This window comes from Anas platyrhynchos, chromosome 18 (assembly GCF_047663525.1).
Source record: "Anas platyrhynchos isolate ZD024472 breed Pekin duck chromosome 18, IASCAAS_PekinDuck_T2T, whole genome shotgun sequence".
Taxonomy (NCBI): domain Eukaryota; kingdom Metazoa; phylum Chordata; class Aves; order Anseriformes; family Anatidae; genus Anas; species Anas platyrhynchos.
This window is the reverse complement of record NC_092604.1, coordinates 1,192,482-1,202,367: the sequence shown is the minus strand read 5'-3', so window position 1 is coordinate 1,202,367 and position 9,886 is coordinate 1,192,482.

Below are 9,886 nucleotides of genomic sequence, written 5' to 3'. Positions count from 1 at the left end.
CCCCTGTGGCCCATCCAAAAGTGCCCGCAAAGGAAGGCTTTGGGTACAAGTGAACTCCCCAGGGGAGCCTTTACGCACCAGCACATGCAACTGGACCCTTTGGGTTCACTGTTTCCGAGCAACCCTAAATATATCCCTAGCTGGCATCGAAGACGACTAAAAAACTGTGCCCCAGAAAATGCGTTGCGATCCCCTTTCGCCCATTCCAAAGTGCCCCCAAAGGAAGACTTTCAATACAAGTGAACTCCCCAGGAGAGCCTTTACGCAGCCCCATATGCAACGGGACCCTCCGGGTTCACGCTTTCATAGTAAACCTAAATATGTCCCTTACCTGCACGTAAGACTGAAAATCCAGGCCCGAGGAAACGCATTCCGAGCCACCTTCACCCATACAAAAATGCCCCCAAAGGAAGGCTTTGGGTACAAGTGAACTCCCCAGGGGAGCCTTTACGCAGCCCCACATGCAACTGGACGCTCCGGGTTCGTTGTTTCCGAGCAAGCCTTAATATAACCCTAGCCGGCATAGAAGACGTCTGAAAAATCGGGCCCCAGAAAACGTGTTGCGAGCCCCTTTCGCCCATCCAAAAGTGCCCCCAAAGGAAGGCTTTGGGTACAAGTGAACTCCCCAGGGGAGCCTTTACGCAGCCCCACATGCAACTGGACCCTCCGGGTTTGCTCTTTCCGAGCAACACTAAATATATCCCTAGCCGGCATGGGAGACGACTGAAAAATCGGGCCAAATAAAACGCGTTACAAGCCCCATTGGCCCATCCAAAAGTGCCCCTAAAGGAAGGCTTTGGGTACAAATGAACTCCCCAGGTGAGCCTTCATGCAGCCCCACATACAACATGACCCTCCGTATTCGCTCTTTCACAGCAATCCTAAATATAGCCCTGGCCCGCTTGGCAGACGACTGAAAATTCGGGCCCTAGAAAACGCGTTACAAGCCCCATTGGCCCATCCAAAAGTGCCCCCAGAGGAAGGCTTTGGGTACAACTGAACTCCCCAGGGGAGCCTTTATGCAGCCCCACATGCAACTGGATCCTCCGCGTTCACTCTTTCTACGCAAGCCTAAATATAACCCTAGCTTTAAAGGGAGATGACTGGAAAAGCAGGCCTCAGAAAATGCATTGCGAGTCTCTTTGGACCATCGAAAAGTGCCCCCAGAGGAAGGCTTTGGGTACATCTGAACTCCCCAGGGGAGCCTTTATGCAGCCCCACATGAAACTGGACCCTCCGTATTCGATCTTTCCGAGCAACACTAAACATAGCCCTAGCGGGCATGGGAGATGACTGAAAATGCGGGCCCCAGAAAACGCATTCCGAGCCCCTTTCGCCCATCCAAAAGTACCCCCAGAGGAAGGCTTTGGGTACAACCGAACTCCCCAGGGGAGCCTTTATGCAGCCCCACATACAACATGACCCTCTGTATTCGCTCTTTCACAGCAACCCTAAATATAGCCCTGGCCCGCATGGCAGACGACTGAAAAATTGGGCCCCAGAAAACGCCTTACAAGCCCCATTCGCACATCCGAAAGTGCCCCCAATGGAAGGATTTGGGTAGAACTGAACTCCCCAGGGGAGCCTTTTTGCAGCCCCACATGCAACTGGACCCTCCGCGTTCACTCTTTCTACGCAAGACTAAATATAGACCTATCCGCAAAGGGAGAAGACTGAAAAAGTGGGCCTCAGAAAACGCATTGCGATTCCCCTTGGACCATCCAAAAGTGCTCCCAAAGGATGGCTTTGGGTACAAGTGAACTCCCCAGGGGACCCTTTGAGCATCCGCACATGCACCTGGACCCTCCGTGTTCGCTCTTTCACAGCAAACCTAAATATCGCCATGGCCCGCCTGGCAGTCGACTGAAAACTCGGGCCCCAGAAAATGCGTTAAAAGCCCCATTTTCCCATCCAGAAGTGCCCCCAGAGGAAGGCTTTGGGTACAACTGAACTCCCAGGGGAGCCTTTACGCAGCCCCACATGCAACTGGACCCTCCGGTTTCGCTCTTTCCAAGCAAAACTAAATATATCCCTAGCCGGCATGGGAGACGACTGAAAAATCGGGCCCCAGAAAACTCATTCCAAGCCCCCTTCGCCCATCCAGAAGTGCCCGCAAAGGAAGGCTTTGGGTATAACTGAACACCCCAGGGGAGCCATTACGCAGCCCCACATGCAACTGGATCCTACGCGTTCACTCTTTCTACACAATCCTAAATATAGCCCTAGCCGAAAAGGGAGAAGAATGAAAAATCAAGCCTCAGAAAACGCATTGCGAGTCTCTTTCGACCATCCCAAAGGGCCCCCAAAGGAAGGCTTTGGGTACAAGTGAACTCCCCAACGGAGCCTTTATGCAGCCCCACATGCAACTGGACCCTCCGTGTTCGCTGTTTACGAGCAACCCTAAATATAACCCTGGCCCGCATGGCAGACGACTGAAAACTCGGGCCCCAGAAAACGCGTTACAAGCCCCATTCGCCCATTCAAAAGTGCCCCGAAAGGAAGGCTTTGGGTACAACTGAACTCCCCAGGGGAGCCTTTACGCAGCCCCACATGAAACTGGACCCTCCGGATTCACTCTTTCACCGCAAGCGTAAATATAGCCCTCAACGCAGTGGGAGAAGACTGAAAAAGCAGGCCTTAGAAAACGCATAGCGATTCCCCTTGGAACAACCAAAAGTGCCCCCAAACGAAGGCTTTGGGTACAAGTGAACTCCCGAGGGGAGCCTTTATGCAGCCCCACATGCAACTGGACCCTCCGGGTTCACTCTTTCCAAGCAATACTAAATATAGCCCTAGCCGGCATGGGAGACGACTGAAAACTTGGGCCCCAGAAAACTCATTCCAAACCCCATTCGCCCATCCAGAAGTGCCCCCAAAGGAAGGCCTTGGGTACAACTGAACACCCCAATAGAGCCTTTACGCAGCCCCACATGCAACTGGACCCTCCGGGTTCGCTGTGTCTGAGAAACACTAAATATATCCCTAGCCGGCATTGGAGACGACTGAAAAATCGGGCCAAATAAAACGCTTACAAGAGCCTTTCGCCCATCCAAAAGTGCCCCAAAAGGAAGTCTTTAGGTACAAGTGAACTCCCCAGGGGAGCCTTTATGCAGCCCCACATGCAACATGACCCTCCGGGTTCACTCTTTCCGAGCAATACTATATATAGCCCTCGGCGCTATGGGAGAAGACTGAAAAAGCGGGCCTCAGAATACGCATTGCGATTCCCCTTGGACCATCCAAAAGTGGCCCCAAAGGAAGGTTTTGTTACAAGTGAACTCCCCTGGGGAGCCTTTATGCAGCCCCGCATGCAACTGGACCCTCCGTATTCGCTCTTTCACAGCAACCCTAAATATAACCCTGGCCCGCATGGCAGACGACTGAAAAATCGCGCCCCCGAAAACGCGTTACAAGCCCCATTCGCCCATCCAGAAGTGCCCACAAAGGAAGGCTTTGGGTACAACTGAACACCCCAAGAGAGCCTTTACGCAGCCCCACATGCAACTGGACCCTCTGGGTTCGCTCTTTCCGAGCAATACTAAATATAGCCCTAGCTGGCATTGGAGACGACTGAAAACTCGGGCACCAGAAAATGCATTCCGAGCCCCATTCGCCCATGCAGAAGTGCCCCCAAAGGAAGGCTTTGGGTACAACTGAACTCCCCAGGGGAGCCTTTATGCAGCCCCACATGCAACTGGACCCTCCGCGTTCACTCTTTCACCGCAAGCCTAAATATATCCCTCGGCGCAATGGGAGAAGACTGAAAAAGCGGGCTTGAGCGGGTCCAAAGAAGGGCGACGAAGCTGGTGAGGGGCCTGGAGAGCAAGTCCTATGAGGAGCGGCTGAAGGAGATGGGCTTGTTCAGCCTAGAGAAGAGGAGGCTCAGGGGTGACCTTATTGCTCTGTATAAGTACATTAAAGGAGGCTGTAGCGAGGTGGGGGTTGGCCTGTTCTCCCATGTGCCTGGTGACAGGACGAGGGGGAATGGGCTAAAGTTACGCCAGGGGAGTTTTAGGTTAGATGTTAGGAAGAATTTCTTTACTGAAAGGGTTGTTAGGCACTGGAATGGGCTGCCCAGGGAGGTGGTGGAGTCACCATCCCTGGAAGTCTTCAAAAGACGTTTAGATGTAGAGCTCAGGGATATGGTTTAGTGGGGACTGTTAGTGTTAGCTTAGAGGTTGGACTCGATGATCTTGAGGTCTCTTCCAACCTAGAAATTCTGTGATTCTCAGAAAAACGCATTTCGATTCGCTTGGACGATCCAAAAGTGCACCTAAAGGAAGGGTTTGGGCACAACTGAACTCCCCAGGGGAGCCTTTATGCAGCCCCACATGCAACTGGACCATCCTTATTCGCTCTTTCACAACAAGCCTAAATATAGCCCTAGCCAGCATCGAAGATGACTGAAAAATCGGGCCAAAGAAAACGCATAATAAGACTCTTTCGCCAATCCAGGAGTGCCCCCAAAGGAAGGCTTTGGGTACAACTGAACTCCCCAGGGGAGCCTTTATGCAGCCCCACATGCAACTGGACCCTCCGGTTTCGCTCTTTCCGAGCAACACTAAATATATCCCTAGCTGGCATGGGAGACGACTGAAAAATCGGGCCAAATAAAACGCCTTACAAGACCCTTTCGCCCATCCAAAAGTGCCCCTAAAGGAAGGCTTTGGGTACAACTGAACTCCCCAGGGGAGCCTTTATGCAGCCCCACATGCAACTGGATCCTCCGCGTTCACTCTTTCTATGCAAGCCTAAATATAGCCCTAGCTTTAAAGGGAGATGGCTGGAAAAGCAGGCCTCAGAAAATGCATTGCGAGTCTCTTTGGACCATCGAAAAGTGCCCCCAAAGGAAGGCTTTGGGTACATCTGAACTCCCCAGGGGAGCCTTTATGCAGCCCCACATGAAACTGGACCCTCCGCGTTCACTCTTTCTACGCAAGCCTAAATATAGCCCTAGCATTAAAGGGAGATGACTGAAAAAGCGGGCCTCAGAAAATGCATTGCGAATCTCTTTGGACCATCGAAAAGTGCCCCCAAAGGAAGGCTTTGGGTACAACTGACTTCCCCAGGGGAGCCTTTTTGCAGTCCCACATGCAACTGGACCCTCCGCGTTCTATCTTTCTACGCAAGCCTAAATATAGCCCTAGCCGGCATGGGAGACGACTGAAAACTCGGGCCCCAGAAAACTTATTCCAAACCCCTTTTGCCCATCCAAAAGTAACCCCAAAGGAAGGCTTTGAGTACAAATGAACTCCCCAGGGGAGCCTTTACGCAGCCACACATGCAACTTGACCCTCCGTGTTCGGTGTTTACGAGCAACCCTAAATATAACCCTAGACAGCATGGCAGAAGACTGAAAACTCGGGCCACAGAAAAAGCGTTTAAAGCCCTATTCGCCCATCCAGAAGTGCCCCCAAAGGAAGGCTTTGGGTACAACTGAACTCCCCAGGGGAGCCTTTATGCAGCCCCACATGGAACTGGACCCTCCGCGTTCACTCTTTCACGGCAAGCCTAAATATATCCCTAGCCGCAAAGGGAGAAGTCTGAAAAAGCGTGACTCAGAAAACGCGTTACAAGCCCCATTCGCACATCCAAAAGTGCCCCCAAAGGAATGCTTTGTGTACAAGTGAACTCCGCAGGGGAGCCTTTATGCAGCCCCACATGAAACTGGACCCTCCGGGTTCACTCTTTCACCGCAAGCCTAAATATAGCCCTAGCTTTAAAGGGAGATGACTGAAAAAGCGGGCCTCAGAAAACGCATTGTGATTCCCCTTGGACCATCCAAATGTGCCCCCAGAGGAAGGCTTTGGGTACAAGTGAACTCCCCAGGAGAGCCTTTACGCAGCCCCACGTGCAACTGGACCCTCCGGGTTCGCTCTTTCCGAGCAACACTAAACATAGCCCTAGCCGGCATGGGAGACGACTGAAAGGTCGGGCCCTAGAAAACGCGTTACAAGCCCCATTCGCCCACCCAAACATGCCCCCAAAGGAAGGCTTTGGGTACAACTGAACTCCCCAGGGGAGCCTTTATGCAGCCCCACATGCAACTGGACCCTCTGCGTTCACTCTTTCTACGCAAGCCTAAATATTGCCCTAGCTTTAAAGGGAGATGATTGAAAAAGCGGGCTTCAGAAAATGCATTGCGAGTCTCTTTGGACCATCGAAAAGTGCTTCCAAAGGAAGGCTTTGGGAACATCTGAACTCCCCAGGGGAGCCTTTATGCAGCCCCACATGAAACTGGACCCTCCGGGTTCGATCTTTCCGAGCAACACTAAACATAGCCCTAGCCGGCATGGGAGATGACTGAAAAATCGTGCCCCAGAAAACGCTATCAGAGCCCCTTTCGCCCATCCAAAAGTGCCCCCAAAGGAAGGCTTTGGGTACAACTGAACTCCCCAGGGGAGCCTTTATGCAGCCCCACATGCAACATGACCCTCCGCGTTCATTCTTTAACCGCAAGATTAAATATAGCCCTAGCCGCAAAGGGAGAAGAATGAAAAAGCGGGACTCAGAAAACGCATTGCGATTACCTTTGGACCATCGAAAAGTGCCCCCAAAGGAAGGCTTTGAGTACAAGTGAACTCCCCAGGGGAGCCTTTATGCAGCCCCACATGCAACTGGACCCTCCTTATTCGCTCTTTCACGGAAAGCCTAAATCTAGCCTTCCTGGCATCAGAGATGACTGAAAAATCGGGCAAAGAAAACGCCTTACAAGCCCCTTTCGCCCATTCAAAAGTGCCCCCAAAAGAAGGCTTTGGGTACAAGTGAACTCCCCAGGGGAGCCTTTATGCAGCCTCACATGCAACTGGACCCTCCGCGTTCTCTCTTTCACCGCAAGCCTAAATATAGCCCTCGGCGGAAAGGGAGAAGACTGAAAAAGCGGGCCTCAGAAAACGCATTGCGAGTCTCTTTCGACCATCCAAAAGTGCCCCCAAAGGAAGGCTTTGGTACATCTGAACTCCCCAGGGGAGCCTTTACGCAGCCCCAAATGCAACTGGACCCTCCGGGTTCGCTCTATCCGAGCAACACTAAATATATCCATAGCCGGCATGGGAGACGACTGAAAACTCGGGCCCCAGAAATCGCTTTCCGAGCCCCTTTTGCCCATCCAGAAGTTCCCCCAAAGGAAGTCTTGGGGTTCAACTGAACTCCCCAGGGGAGCCTTTATGCAGCCCCACATGCAACTGGACCCTCCGCGTTCACTCTTTCTACGCAAGACTAAATATAGCCCTCGGCGCAATGGGAGAAGACAGAAAAAGCGGGCCTCAGAATACGCATTGCGATTCCCCTTGGACCATTCAAAAGTGCCCCCAAAGGAAGGCTTTGGGTACAACTGAACACCCCAGGGGAGCCATTACGCAGCCCAACATGCAACTGGACCCTCCGCGTTCACTCTTTCTACGCAAGACTAAATATAGCCCTCGGCGCAATGGGAGAAGACAGAAAAAGCGGGCCTCAGAATACGCATTGCGATTCCCCTTGGACCATTCAAAAGTGCCCCCAAAGGAAGGCTTTGGGTACAACTGAACACCCCAGGGGAGCCATTACGCAGCCCCACATGCAACTGGATCCTCCGCGTTCACTCTTTCTACGCAAGCCTAAATATAGCCCTAACCGGAATGGGAGACGACTGAAAACTCGGGCCCCAGAAAACGCATTCCGAGCCCCTTTCACCCATCCAAAAGTGCCCCCAGAGGAAGGCTTTAGGTACAAGTGAACTCCCCAGGGGAGCCTTTATGCAGCCCCACATGCAACTGGACCCTCCGTGTTCGCTGTTTATGAGCAACACTAAATATAACGCTAGCCAGCATGGAAGAAGACTGAAAACTCGGGCCACAGAAAAAGCGTTTCAAGCCCCATTCGCCCATCCAGAAGTGCCCCCAAAGGAAGGCTTTGGGTACAACTGAACTCCCCAGGGGAGCCTTCACGCAGCCCCACATGCAACTGGACCATCCAGGTTCACTCTTTCACCGAACGCCTAAATATATCCCTCGGCGCAATGGGAGAAGACTGAAAAAGTGGGCCTCAGAAAACGCATTGCGATTCCCCTTGGACCATCCAATAGTGCTCCCAAAGGATGGCTTTGTGTACAAGTGAACTCCCCAGGGGAGCCTTTGAGCATCCGCACATGCAACTGGACCCTCCGTGTTCGCTCTTTCACAGCAAACCTAAATATCGCCCTGGCCCGCCTGGCAGTCGACTGAAAACTCGGGCCCCAGAAAATGCGTTAAAAGCCCCATTTGCCCATCCAGAAGTGCCCCCAGAGGAAGGCTTTGGGTACAACTGAACTCCCAGGGGAGACTTTACGCAGCCCCACATGCAACTGGACCCTCCGGTTTCGCTCTTTCCGAGCAACACTAAATATATCCCTAGCTGGCATGGGAGACGACTGAAAAATCAGGCCAAATAAAAAGCCTTACAAGACCCTTTCGCCCATCCAAAAGTGCCCCCAAAGGAAGGCTATGGGTACAAATGAACTCCCCAGGGTAGCCTTTACACAGCCCCACATGCAACTTGACCCTCCGTGTTCGCTGTTTACGAGCAACCCTAAATATAACCCTAGACAGCATGGCAGAAGACTGAAAACTCAGGCCACAGAAAAAGCGTTTAAAGCCCTATTCGCCCATCCAGAAGTTCCCCCAAAGGAAGTCTTGGGGTTCAACTGAACTCCCCAGGGGAGCCTTTATGCAGCCCCACATGCAACTGGACCCTCCGCGTTCACTCTTTCACGGCAAGCCTAAATATATCCCTAGCCGCAAAGGGAGAAGTCTGAAAAAGCGTGACTCAGAAAACGCGTTACAAGCCCCATTCGCCCATCCAAAAGTGCCCCCAAAGGAAGGCTTTGGTACATCTGAACTCCCCAGGGGAGCCTTTACGCAGCCCCAAATGCAACTGGACCCTCTGGGTTCGCTCTTTCCGATCAACACTAAACATAACCCTAGCGGCATTGGAGAAGACTGAAAACTCGGGCCCCAGAAAACGCATTCCGAGCCCCTTTCGCCCATCCAAAAGTGCCCCCAGAGGAAAGCTTTGAGTACCACTGAACTCCGCAGGGGAACCTTTATGAAGCCGCACATACAACTGGACCCTCCTTATTCTCTCTTTCACTGCAAGCCTAAATATAGCCCTAGCCGTCATCAGAGAAGACTGAAAAAGCGGGCCTCAGAAAACGCATTGCGAGTCTCTTTCGCCCATCCAAAAGTGCCTGCAAAGGAATGCTTTGGGTACAAGTGAACTCCCAAGGGGAGCCTTTACGCAGCCCCACATGCAACTGGACCCTCCGGGTTCGTTGTTTCTGAGCAAGCCTTAAAACAGCCCTAGCCGGCATAGAAGACGTCTGAAAAATTGGGCCCCAGGAAACGCGTTGCGAGCCCCTTTCACCCATCCAAAAGTGCCCGCAAAGGAAGGCTTTGGGTACAAGTGAACTCCCCAGGGGAACCTTTACGCAGCCCAACATGCAACGGGACCCTCCAGGTTCGCTCTTTCTGAGCAAACGTAAATATATCCCTAGGCGTCTTGGGTCAAGACTGAAAAACCAAGCCCGAGAAAACACGTTGCGAGCCACTTTCGCCCATCCAAAAGTGCCCCCAAAGGAGGGCTTGGGGTACAAGTGAACTCCCCAGTGGAGCCTTTACGCAGCCCCACATGCAATTGGACCCTCCGGGTTCGTTGTTTCCGAGCAAGCCTTAATATAGCCCTAGCTGGCATAGAAGACGTCTGAAAAATCGAGCCCCAGGAAACGCGTTGCAAGGTCCTTACACCCATCCAAAAGTGCCCCCAAAAAAAGGCTTTGGGTACAAGTGAACTCCCCAGGGGAGCCTTTATGCAGCCCCACATGCAACTGGACCCTCCGCGTTCACTCTTTCACCGCAAGACTAAATATATC